The sequence below is a fragment of the Procambarus clarkii genome, chromosome 18 (genome assembly GCF_040958095.1).
Source record: "Procambarus clarkii isolate CNS0578487 chromosome 18, FALCON_Pclarkii_2.0, whole genome shotgun sequence".
Taxonomy (NCBI): domain Eukaryota; kingdom Metazoa; phylum Arthropoda; class Malacostraca; order Decapoda; family Cambaridae; genus Procambarus; species Procambarus clarkii.
In genome coordinates, this window is record NC_091167.1 from 34,768,415 (window position 1) to 34,779,107 (window position 10,693).

A 10,693-nucleotide genomic window follows, 5' to 3' on the forward strand; every position below is an offset into this window, starting at 1 on the left:
CGCCGCACCGTGACTCAATTCAACAACTACAATCTACAACAGACAATTCAACAAAGTGGTGTAAAATTCTTATATCTCTCCAGAATATCGTTAATCTTTCCGTTGTGACACATCCAGGCAATTTATTCAGGAACAGTCCTTATCTCAGTGTTTCTATATACATTAATCAACGGGCATTCAAGAACATAATGGGTGAGGGTGTGAGATCTTAATTATAGTTTACATTTGGATTCATTATCTTTAACACCTGTTCCATATTCTCAATAATATTTGTACTGAGTCGCATGAGTCGCATGTGTACAGAGTCACTCCACACAATTTTACTTTTACCATAAGTGAAATGGGTGTTTTGACTCACATACATGTAGTGTTGCATGGTTTGACTTCCCTCATACAGTATACCTCTTCTCGTCACTTCTGCCTATTTCTTATTTTGCTTCTTATTTGTCTCATGGTTAAAACACATTCAATGTCAACTTGTGGTTTTTGCTGTAGTGCTTTGGCCATTTCATCAGCCATCTCACGCGACACATATAGTGCTATGCTTATCGTTGTGTAATCCATTTTACTCCCATACATACATACATATCCAAATATGTGTTCATGATACATAGGTCCTCCCTTAGTCTACGGCTGGTTATTTCTCAAGGTGAAATCCACAACATTTGGTGAGATTTTATGGACCAATTTACTGCTAGGTGAACAGGCACATGAGGAGTAAGGAACCGTCTCGCCTTTCCCAGAAACCAAACCAAGGACCAAATGATTGTGACCAAACTGTTCTAATCAATGCGGGAAAGGTCACCTTTGCACTAGTTAATTGAGTCTATACGTGTTAACTGATTCGTTCATGAAACCTCTCTAATCTGTGTTTATGTTGCACTTAACTTCATTAACACACAAGAGAGTCCCTCATTACTACACGATTTTCTCTTTTCCCTGTTTATTACGCGTAAAATTTTCAAAAGTTCTTCCCCCACACTAATCACAACTTTTCCCCGAAAGTTGTGAGTGGTGTGATGAGAAACAAAAGGTTTGGGAGAGGACATTGCAATAGGCTGAAACGTAATCTTAAGTCACGTGTGACTATTCTCTCTCTCTCAGCAGTAACCACCCTCACAGACATATAAACCCGTACCATCGCTGATCAGATTCTACTTTTGTTTGGCTGTGAGGAACACGGAGGGAAGGGACGAGGCAGCACTACGGCGCCCTCAGGACACACAAATAGCGATTGCCAATCCCATGTTTATTGGATTCCTCACCCGGAGCCGCCCAAACTAAGGGCAGATGTCTTTGTCGGCGCTTCCCTGTATTTTCTCTCGCCTAATCACGCCGAGTTTGGACGCCAGCGGGGTGCGAACTATGCCACACAGGCACGAAAATGTGTCTTCAAAGTCGCATGCAATTAAATGAGGTGATGCCCCGCTAAGGAGTAATAATGGCATTAAGTGATTGTGTTGGCTGCGAGGCAGCATCACAAGTTGCAAGGATGGTGTCTTGGAGGATTTATTTAGTGCCCAGGAACACCTGATGCAGGTAGAATGTTAATTGTCGCCGCTGTGATAGTGCTCGCTGTGGTCAGCCTTGGCTGTGCTGGGTATACACGGTGACCAGCGGACAAACAGACGTTTAAGTAACGTTGGTTGAATGTAATAAACGTTGGATCAACATAATGTTGGATCAACATAATGTTGGATCAACGTAATGTTGGATCAACATAATGTTGGATCAACATAATGTTGGATCAACATAATGTTGGATCAACATAATGTTGGATCAACATAATCAGTTTTTGAACAACATACTGTTGGGTCAACATGATTAACACTGCCTCTTGGGGGTACCTGTTTACTATTAGATGAACAGAGGCATTAGGTGAAAGAAAATATGCTTACTTATGTTTTTACCTCAGCAGAATCGATCCCCGGGATCTGCGATTGTGAGTCAAGAACGAAGCCAACAGCCTTCAAATCCGAAAATAGAGTACGATACATAATGAAGATAATATAAACTGCCTGTTATTATCAGGATTCTTCTGATGAACAAATCCACAAGGGCCGTGATGAGGACTCGAACCAACGTCCGGGATGATCTGGGATTATCCCGGGCGTAGGTTCGAACCCTCATCACGGCCCTTGTGTATTTGTCCATTTGATATATCACCGCTATTGTGATTTCCATGTGTGTATTCTCTGATCCTTTGTGGGACTTCAGTCACCCAGGGGAAACATTGGATCTCATCCCCCATTGTAACTATAAAGTGTGAAGGATAGATGAAATTGTTTATGTAATAATCTAAGATGAAGTCTGATAAAGACCTTTTGTGCCCTCTGTAATGCTTTTGCGCTACCGCTCACAGGTTGAGTATGGGGTGCACAATGAACTAGTCGCCTTCGGCGGCAACAATCAAAATCATCCCCCAAAAACCTAGCATGAAGTTCCGCTATACAAAGCGATGCTTATAGCCAGGCGATGATCACGAGTCAAGGACAAGGCCAAGGACAGCAACAGGGACCTTGGCCGCCACCCGACTACTAGTGAGCCACCACACAAGTCACTGTTGTGGCCAGGGTGGTGGAGAGAGAGAGAGGCGGGTGTGTGAGTGTGTGTGGGGGGGGGGGGGGGGTGGAGGATAGAGACAAAAGACGGCCAGGCATTAAGACTGTGTTGCCTTACCATTCTATTCTGCCCTTGCGGCCTTGGACGTGTTTTCTTGACGCTCCCATTGTTGCGACTTGAGTGCCGCTGGGAGCTGCTGGGAGGTGTAATCGCCGCCCACACGGCTCTCTCCCGTGTTGGCACTGGGAGGCGTAATCACCACCGCCCACACAGCTCTCCCACGCTGGCGCTGGGAGGTATTCACATTTTCTCTGACGAAGAGGATATTACACCTCCCCCATCAAACTCGCCCAGCCACTTGGGCTGGACGGTAGAGTGACGGCCTTGCTTCTTGCAGGTCGGCGTTCAAACTGTCCGTCCAAGTAGTTGGGCACCATTTCTTCCCTATCCTAAATCCTTATCTCCGTATCCCTTCCAGGTGCTATATACTCGTAATGGTTTAGTGCTTCCTCCTGATAATTTATCTCATCAAACTGTTGTATTCAGAGAAACAATTTTTCGTAGTCATTTCTATCTTAATTACTTCAAGTAGAAAAGTAAACATTTAAATCATCGTCTTCACTCAAAATAGTTAAGAGCAAAACATCTTATGTGATGCGATTATTCTAATAAACCCTAATAATATATATATATATATATATATATATATATATATATATATATATATATATATATATATATATATATATATATATATATATATATATATATATGCGAACAAGCCTGAATGGTCCCCAGGACAATATGCAACTGAAAACTCACACCCCAGAAGTGACTCGAACCCATACTCCCAGGAGCAACGCAACTGGTATGTACGAGACGCCTTAATCCACTTGACCATCACGACCGGACATAATGAGGTGATAGCCTAAGCTATTTGAACCACCCCACCACCCCAGGCGTCTTGTACATACCAGTTGCGTTGCTCCTGGGAGTATGGGTTCGAGTCACTTCTGGGGTGTGAGTTTTCAGTTGCATATTGTCCTGGGGACCATTCAGGCTTGTTCGCATTTGTGTTCCTCACGTGTGCCCCAAAGAATGAGGTGATTTGGTAAAATGCTATGCCCAAGATTGCTATCAGAGTGCCGGCGGTGGGGTGGTTCAAATAGCTTAGGCTATCACCTCATTATGTCCTGTCGTGATGGTCAAGTGGATTAAGGCGTCTTGTACATACCAGTTGCGTTGCTCCTGGGAGTATGGGTTCGAGTCACTTCTGGGGTGTGAGTTTTCAGTTGCATATTGTCCTGGGGACCATTCAGGCTTGTTCGCATTTGTGTTCCTCACGTGTGCCCCAAAGAATGAGGTGATTTGGTAAAATGCTATGCCCAAGATTACTATCAGAGTGCCGGCGGTGGGGTGGTTCAAATAGCTTAGGCTATCACCTCATTATGTCCGGTCGTGATGGTCAAGTGGATTAAGGCGTCTTGTACATACCAGTTGCGTTGCTCCTGGGAGTATGGGTTCGAGTCACTTCTGGGGTGTGAGTTTTCAGTTGCATATTGTCCTGGGGACCATTCAGGCTTGTTCGCATTTGTGTTCCTCACGTGTGCCCCAAAGAATGAGGTGATTTGGTAAAATGCTATGCCCAAGATTACTATCCGAGTGCCGGCGGTGGGGTGGTTCAAATAGCTTAGGATATCACCTCATTTTGTCCGGTCGTGATGGTCAAGTGGATTAAGGCGTCTTGTACATACCAGTTGCGTTGCTCCTGGGAGTATGGGTTCGAGTCACTTCTGGGGTGTGAGTTTTCAGTTGCATATTGTCCTGGGGACCATTCAGGCTTGTTCGCATTTGTGTTCCTCACGTGTGCCCCAAAGAATGAGGTGATTTGGTAAAATGCTATGCCCAAGATTACTATCCGAGTGCCGGCGGTAGGGTGGTTGAAATAGCTTAGGCTATCACCTCATTATGTCCGGTCGTGATGGTCAAGTGGATTAAGGCGTCTTGTACATACTAGTTGCGTTGCTCCTGGGAGTATGGGTTCGAGTCACTTCTGGGGTGTGAGTTTTCAGTTGCATATTGTCCTGGGGACCATTCAGGCTTGTTCCCATTTGTGTTCCTCACGTGTGCCCCAAAGAATGAGGTGATTTGGTAAAATGCTATGCCCAAGATTACTATCCGAGTGCCGGCGGTGGGGTGGTTCAAATAGCTTAGGCTATCACCTCATTATGTCCGGTCGTGATGGTCAAGTGGATTAAGGCGTCTTGTACATACCAGTTGCGTTGCTCCTGGGAGTATGGGTTCGAGTCACTTCTGGGGTGTGAGTTTTCAGTTGCATATTGTCCTGGGGACCATTCAGGCTTGTTCGCATTTGTGTTCCTCACGTGTGCCCCAAAGAATGAGGTGATTTGGTAAAATGCTATGCCCAAGATTACTATCAGAGTGCCGGCGGTGGGGTGGTTCAAATAGCTTAGGCTATCACCTCATTATGTCCGGTCGTGATGGTCAAGTGGATTAAGGCGCCTTGTACATACCAGTTGCGTTGCTCCTGGGAGTATGGGTTCGAGTCACTTCTGGGGTGTGACTTTTCAGTTGTATATTGTCCTGGGGACCATTCAGGCTTGTTCGCATTTGTGTTCCTCACGTGTGCCCCAAAGAATGAGGTGATTTGGTAAAATGCTATGCCCAAGATTACTATCCGAGTGCCGGCGGTGGGGTGGTTCAAATAGCTTAGGATATCACCTCATTTTGTCCGGTCGTGATGGTCAAGTGGATTAAGGCGTCTTGTACATACCAGTTGCGTTGCTCCTGGGAGTATGGGTTCGAGTCACTTCTGGGGTGTGAGTTTTCAGTTGCATATTGTCCTGGGGACCATTCAGGCTTGTTCGCATTTGTGTTCCTCACGTGTGCCCCAAAGAATGAGGTGATTTGGTAAAATGCTATGCCCAAGATTACTATCCGAGTGCCGGCGGTAGGGTGGTTGAAATAGCTTAGGCTATCACCTCATTATGTCCGGTCGTGATGGTCAAGTGGATTAAGGCGTCTTGTACATACTAGTTGCGTTGCTCCTGGGAGTATGGGTTCGAGTCACTTCTGGGGTGTGAGTTTTCAGTTGCATATTGTCCTGGGGACCATTCAGGCTTGTTCCCATTTATGTTCCTCACGTGTGCCCCAAAGAATGAGGTGATTTGGTAAAATGCTATGCCCAAGATTACTATCCGAGTGCCGGCGGTGGGGTGGTTCAAATAGCTTAGGCTATCACCTCATTATGTCCGGTCGTGATGGTCAAGTGGATTAAGGCGTCTTGTACATACCAGTTGCGTTGCTCCTGGGAGTATGGGTTCGAGTCACTTCTGGGGTGTGAGTTTTCAGTTGCATATTGTCCTGGGGACCATTCAGGCTTGTTCGCATTTGTGTTCCTCACGTGTGCCCCAAAGAATGAGGTGATTTGGTAAAATGCTATGCCCAAGATTACTATCCGAGTGCCGGCGGTGGGGTGGTTCAAATAGCTTAGGCTATCACTTCATTATGTCCGGTCGTGATGGTCAAGTGGATTAAGGCGTCTTGTACATACCAGTTGCGTTGCTCCTGGGAGTATGGGTTCGAGTCACTTCTGGGATATATATATATATATATATATATATATATATATATATATATATATATATATATATATATATATATATATATATATATATATATATATATATATATATACATATATATATAGACTAGATATAAAAATGAATTTTGGAGAATGGATTTTTCAGTTACCATCAACAGTGAAAAGAAATATAAGAAATATTGAGAAAATTCGTGTTAGAATTATTAATCTTACTCTTTCGGTCATATTTAATAATATATGTCTACAGGAAAGACTGCTACCAAAATATACTAATATATATGTATTTATATATGTATGTCTTTCTTGTAAACATATATTATTAAATATGACCGAAAAAGTAAGATTAATAATTCTAACACAAATTTTCTCAATATTTCTTATGTTTCTTTTCACTGTCGATAGTAATTAAAAAATCAATTCTCCAAAATTCATTTTTATTTCTAGTCTGACGCGACACTTGAACGCGTTTCGTAATAACTTATTACATTTTCAAAGACTTTAGTTTACACACACACAATTATAACCTGCAAACACTAAACAAAGTTCTACTATGCTATCATTTAAGATTGATGAAGATTAAGCCACCCAAAAGGTGGCACGGGCATGAATAGCCCGTAAGTGGTGCCCCTTTGGAGCCATTACCAGTATCAATAGCTGATACTGGAGATCTGTGGAGGCGCGATTGCACCCTGCTTGACGGGAGATGTCTCCCAGACCAAATGGTGGCCAAATGGATAAAGATAGATAAAGATAAAGATTAAGCCAGCCAAAAGGTGGCACAGGCATGAATAGCCCATAAGTGGTGGCCCTTTTGAGCCATTACTAGTATCAAGAACTGATACTGGAGATCTATGGTGGTGCGACTGCACCCTGCGTGACGGGAGATGTCTCCCTGTCGGCTGTCTGATTGATAAAGATTAAGCCACCCAAAAGGTGGCAGAGGCATGATTAACCCGTAAGTGGTGGCCCTTTTGAGCCATTACCAGTATCAATAGCTGATACTGGAGATCTGTGGAGGTGCGACTGCACCCTGCTTGACGGGAGATGTCTCCCGTCTGAGTGGAAACGATTGATTGATAAAGATTAAGCCACCCAAGAGGTGGCACGGGCATGAATAGGCCGTAATGAGTGGAAACGATTGATTGATTGATGAAGATTAAGCCACCCAAAAAGTGGCACGGGCATGAATAGCCCGTAAGTGGTGGCCCTTTTGAACCATTACCAATATCAATAGATGATACTGGAGATCTGTGGAGGTGCGACTGCACCCTGCGTGACGGGAGATGTCTCCCGTGTGGAGTGGAAACTTTGGGAACCGCATTATATATAACCAAGAAGGTTGAGATGAAGTTAGGTGCATGGGCCAACGGGCCCTCTGTATCTCCCTAGCTCTGTGTTCATATCTTGTCTGGGGAAGTGTGTGTGCTGGATATTCAGTCATGACCATGAGGATGGTATAATGCACAGACGTGTGAGCTGCTGTTAATATTTTGTATAGATTGTTTGATCCGTAGGGCTTCGTTAAAGTCTAATTTTCCATTGGTGTCGTATCTGTCGATTATTTCGGTGTTGTTGGTTAGGATATCACTGGGGGATGCTCTTTTTTTTTTAGAAATTATAAGTTCTTTGATGGAGCTTTGCTATTTGTGTATTGTTAGGCTTCTTGAAAGAGATGTTGTCTTGCCTATGTACCAAGACCGTTGGGGCCGACTCTCCACAAGTGGACATGTGAAGGCATTGACGACATTCATCTTTTTGAAGACTTTTCGCTTTACTCCATCCAACGTCGAGACGGGTCAATAGCCCAGTCGACAACATTATCCTTAAAGCCTTGGCCAGATTACGTTTTCCCCTTCATGACTCCTCTCATAATGAACAAATGAGGAGAGGTTTTCATGGGATATTTTGCTGGTTGACTGGAACGTTGACCCGCCTGGCTAAAACGTTGACCCGCCTGGCTAAAACGTTGACCCGCCTGGCTAAAACGTTGACCCGCTTGGCTAAAACGTTGACCCGCCTGGCTAAAACGTTGACCCGCCTGGCTAAAACGTTGACCCGCTTGGCTAAAACGTTGACCCGCCTGGCTAAAACGTTGACCCGCCTGGCTAAAACGTTGACCCGCCTGGCTAAAACGTTGACCCGCCTGGCTAAAACGTTGATCCGCCTGGCTAAAACGTTGACCCACCTGGCTAAAACGTTGACCCGCCTGGCTAAAACGTTGACCCGCCTGGCTAAAACGTTGACCCGCCTGGCTGAAACGTTGACCTGACTGCCTGGAACGTTGACGCAACTTGCTGGAAGGTTAACTTCACTGTTTGCAGTTATGATGAACATTATACGAAAATTACACCCCCTCTTCCTCCCTCTTTTTCATTTCCCTTTTACCCCAAGTTGTAATCGTTGACCAGCTAATAGTTTATAATGATGACAAATCTCTGTACTTTCTGCAGCATAAATTTTGAGTTTGACGAGATACCATTTCCAAACTGGCGACGTATTTTCCAGTTCTCCAAATGCAGTTGGTCGACCTTCCACGTATAGCTGATCATATCCAAGAGACCGAGCAGGTGTAATATCGCAATTTGTCCTTTCGTCTTGTAGGTCGCGTTTTGTACGTTATGATAACCAACGTTACAAATGCTGTGAAAAACGTTACTGTGAAAAGTAATTGATCACAAATATTAAAATTCTGTACGCATTGGAGTGATAGATTGGGTAGGTTGCTTGGGTTCATACGTTTCTAGTTTGGTTAGGAGGTCCGATTTTATACGTAATGACAAATCAAAGAGGCTGGATATCAACCCAAATCATTTCGATGCCCAACTCCAAGAGGGTCTCCTGTTCCATTTGGTACCATATGTTTGGCCTCCTGTTTCCAGTAGCCAGTTTCATTTCTTTGAACCTGCTGTATTTAAACCCCAGCCACTTAAACCATTCTTTGCAGCCTGTTCATGTCATCCTTTAGTTTCATTCAGTCTTTCTCCACATTACTTTTCAAACTTCAGGAAACATTGATGTGAGTGTATTCTCTGTGGGAAATCATTCCCATAGATCAGGAATAAAATAGATCCTAGCACCGACCTTATTGGACCCCCATTGGTAACATCCCGTCACATTAAGACTCTTCACTTCCTTCACTGTAACTCTATCTTCTTTTGCTTTAGTACTGTCTACTGCAGTACATTGCCCTCCTGCGTATTTCTACAAGTCGTGCGCTGGGTACATGTGCAGTACCGCGTAGATGGTTTTCTTGTGACTCACAAACAACTCTTCAATTTGCCAGCCTTTCTCTGTCTTGTCTGATTTACGTCGTCTGGCCACAGAAACCTACCTGGTTTATCGTTAGAAACTCCTCCTTTAACTGCAGATGTTTTTCTAGCCTCAGTTCATTACAATATGTTACATAAAATACCAGTTTACCGCTTCTTGTCTGTTTACTTTTTAATATATATTTTACTGATTTTTTGCGTGTATTGTGCGCAGTGCGTTCATGCGTGCGAGTCTGCAGCAGGAAGCCAGGCATATAAAACAGTGATACCAGTTCTCCGGGACCTGAGATGCCGGGATTGTGTTCGACTGCAAGACATGGCTCTTATTCCCTGAAGCAAGACCGTCGTTTCTACCGGACGGTAGAGAAACGGTCTCGATTCATGTAGGTCGGCGGTCAATCCCCGAATGTCCCAGGGGTTAGGAACCATTCCATCCCTCCCCCCTTCTTGTCCAATCCCAAACCCTTATCCTGATCCCTTCCAAGGGCTTTATTGTCGCAATGGCTTAGCGCTTTCTCCTGATAGTTCCTTTCCCCTTCCACTAGCCCCTCTCTTATTTTACTTCTTGTTTCCCACTCTCTTTCTTATCTTTTATTCCGCTTCTCACCAATCGTTCTACTGAGTCTCCCCTCGGAATGATATATCTGGCCCCCATTATTTTTATTTTAAATAACACCTCCTTTATTGTCTCGCGTTTTGTTACCTTCTTATCTATCGACACCTTTGTCTGCTCTCCTCGCCCCTATCTTGTGTTCTTTTTCCTCTCACCTCTCTCCTATTCTCTACTTTTTGTTTGTCACCTATCTCACTTCCGTCCCTTTATGTTACCTCAGTTCCGTAATGTACAGTTCTCTGCCTCTCTCCTTTTCTGCCCAGTCTCTCTCTCTCTCTCTCTCTCTCTCTCTCTCTCTCTCTCTCTCTCTCTCTCTCTCTCTCTCTCTCTCTCTCTCTCTCTCTCTCTCTCTCTCTATCTCTCTCTCTCTCTCTCTCTCTCTCTCTCTCTCTCTCTCTCTCTCTCTCTCTCTCTCTCTCTCTCTCTCTCTCTCTTCTCAGTTCGCCTTTCCACGCGCCATTTCCAATCCTCCCGCCCATCCTGCTTCCCGCCCCAACTCTCACAGAAAGCTGCCCTTACCATCGTCGGCATCTGCATCCCCGGCCCGTGTTGACACCCTGGGTGAAGGGATAACACTATATCTGAATGTAAAACCTTTTTTAGCCGTGTTTCCGTGAATAGTTA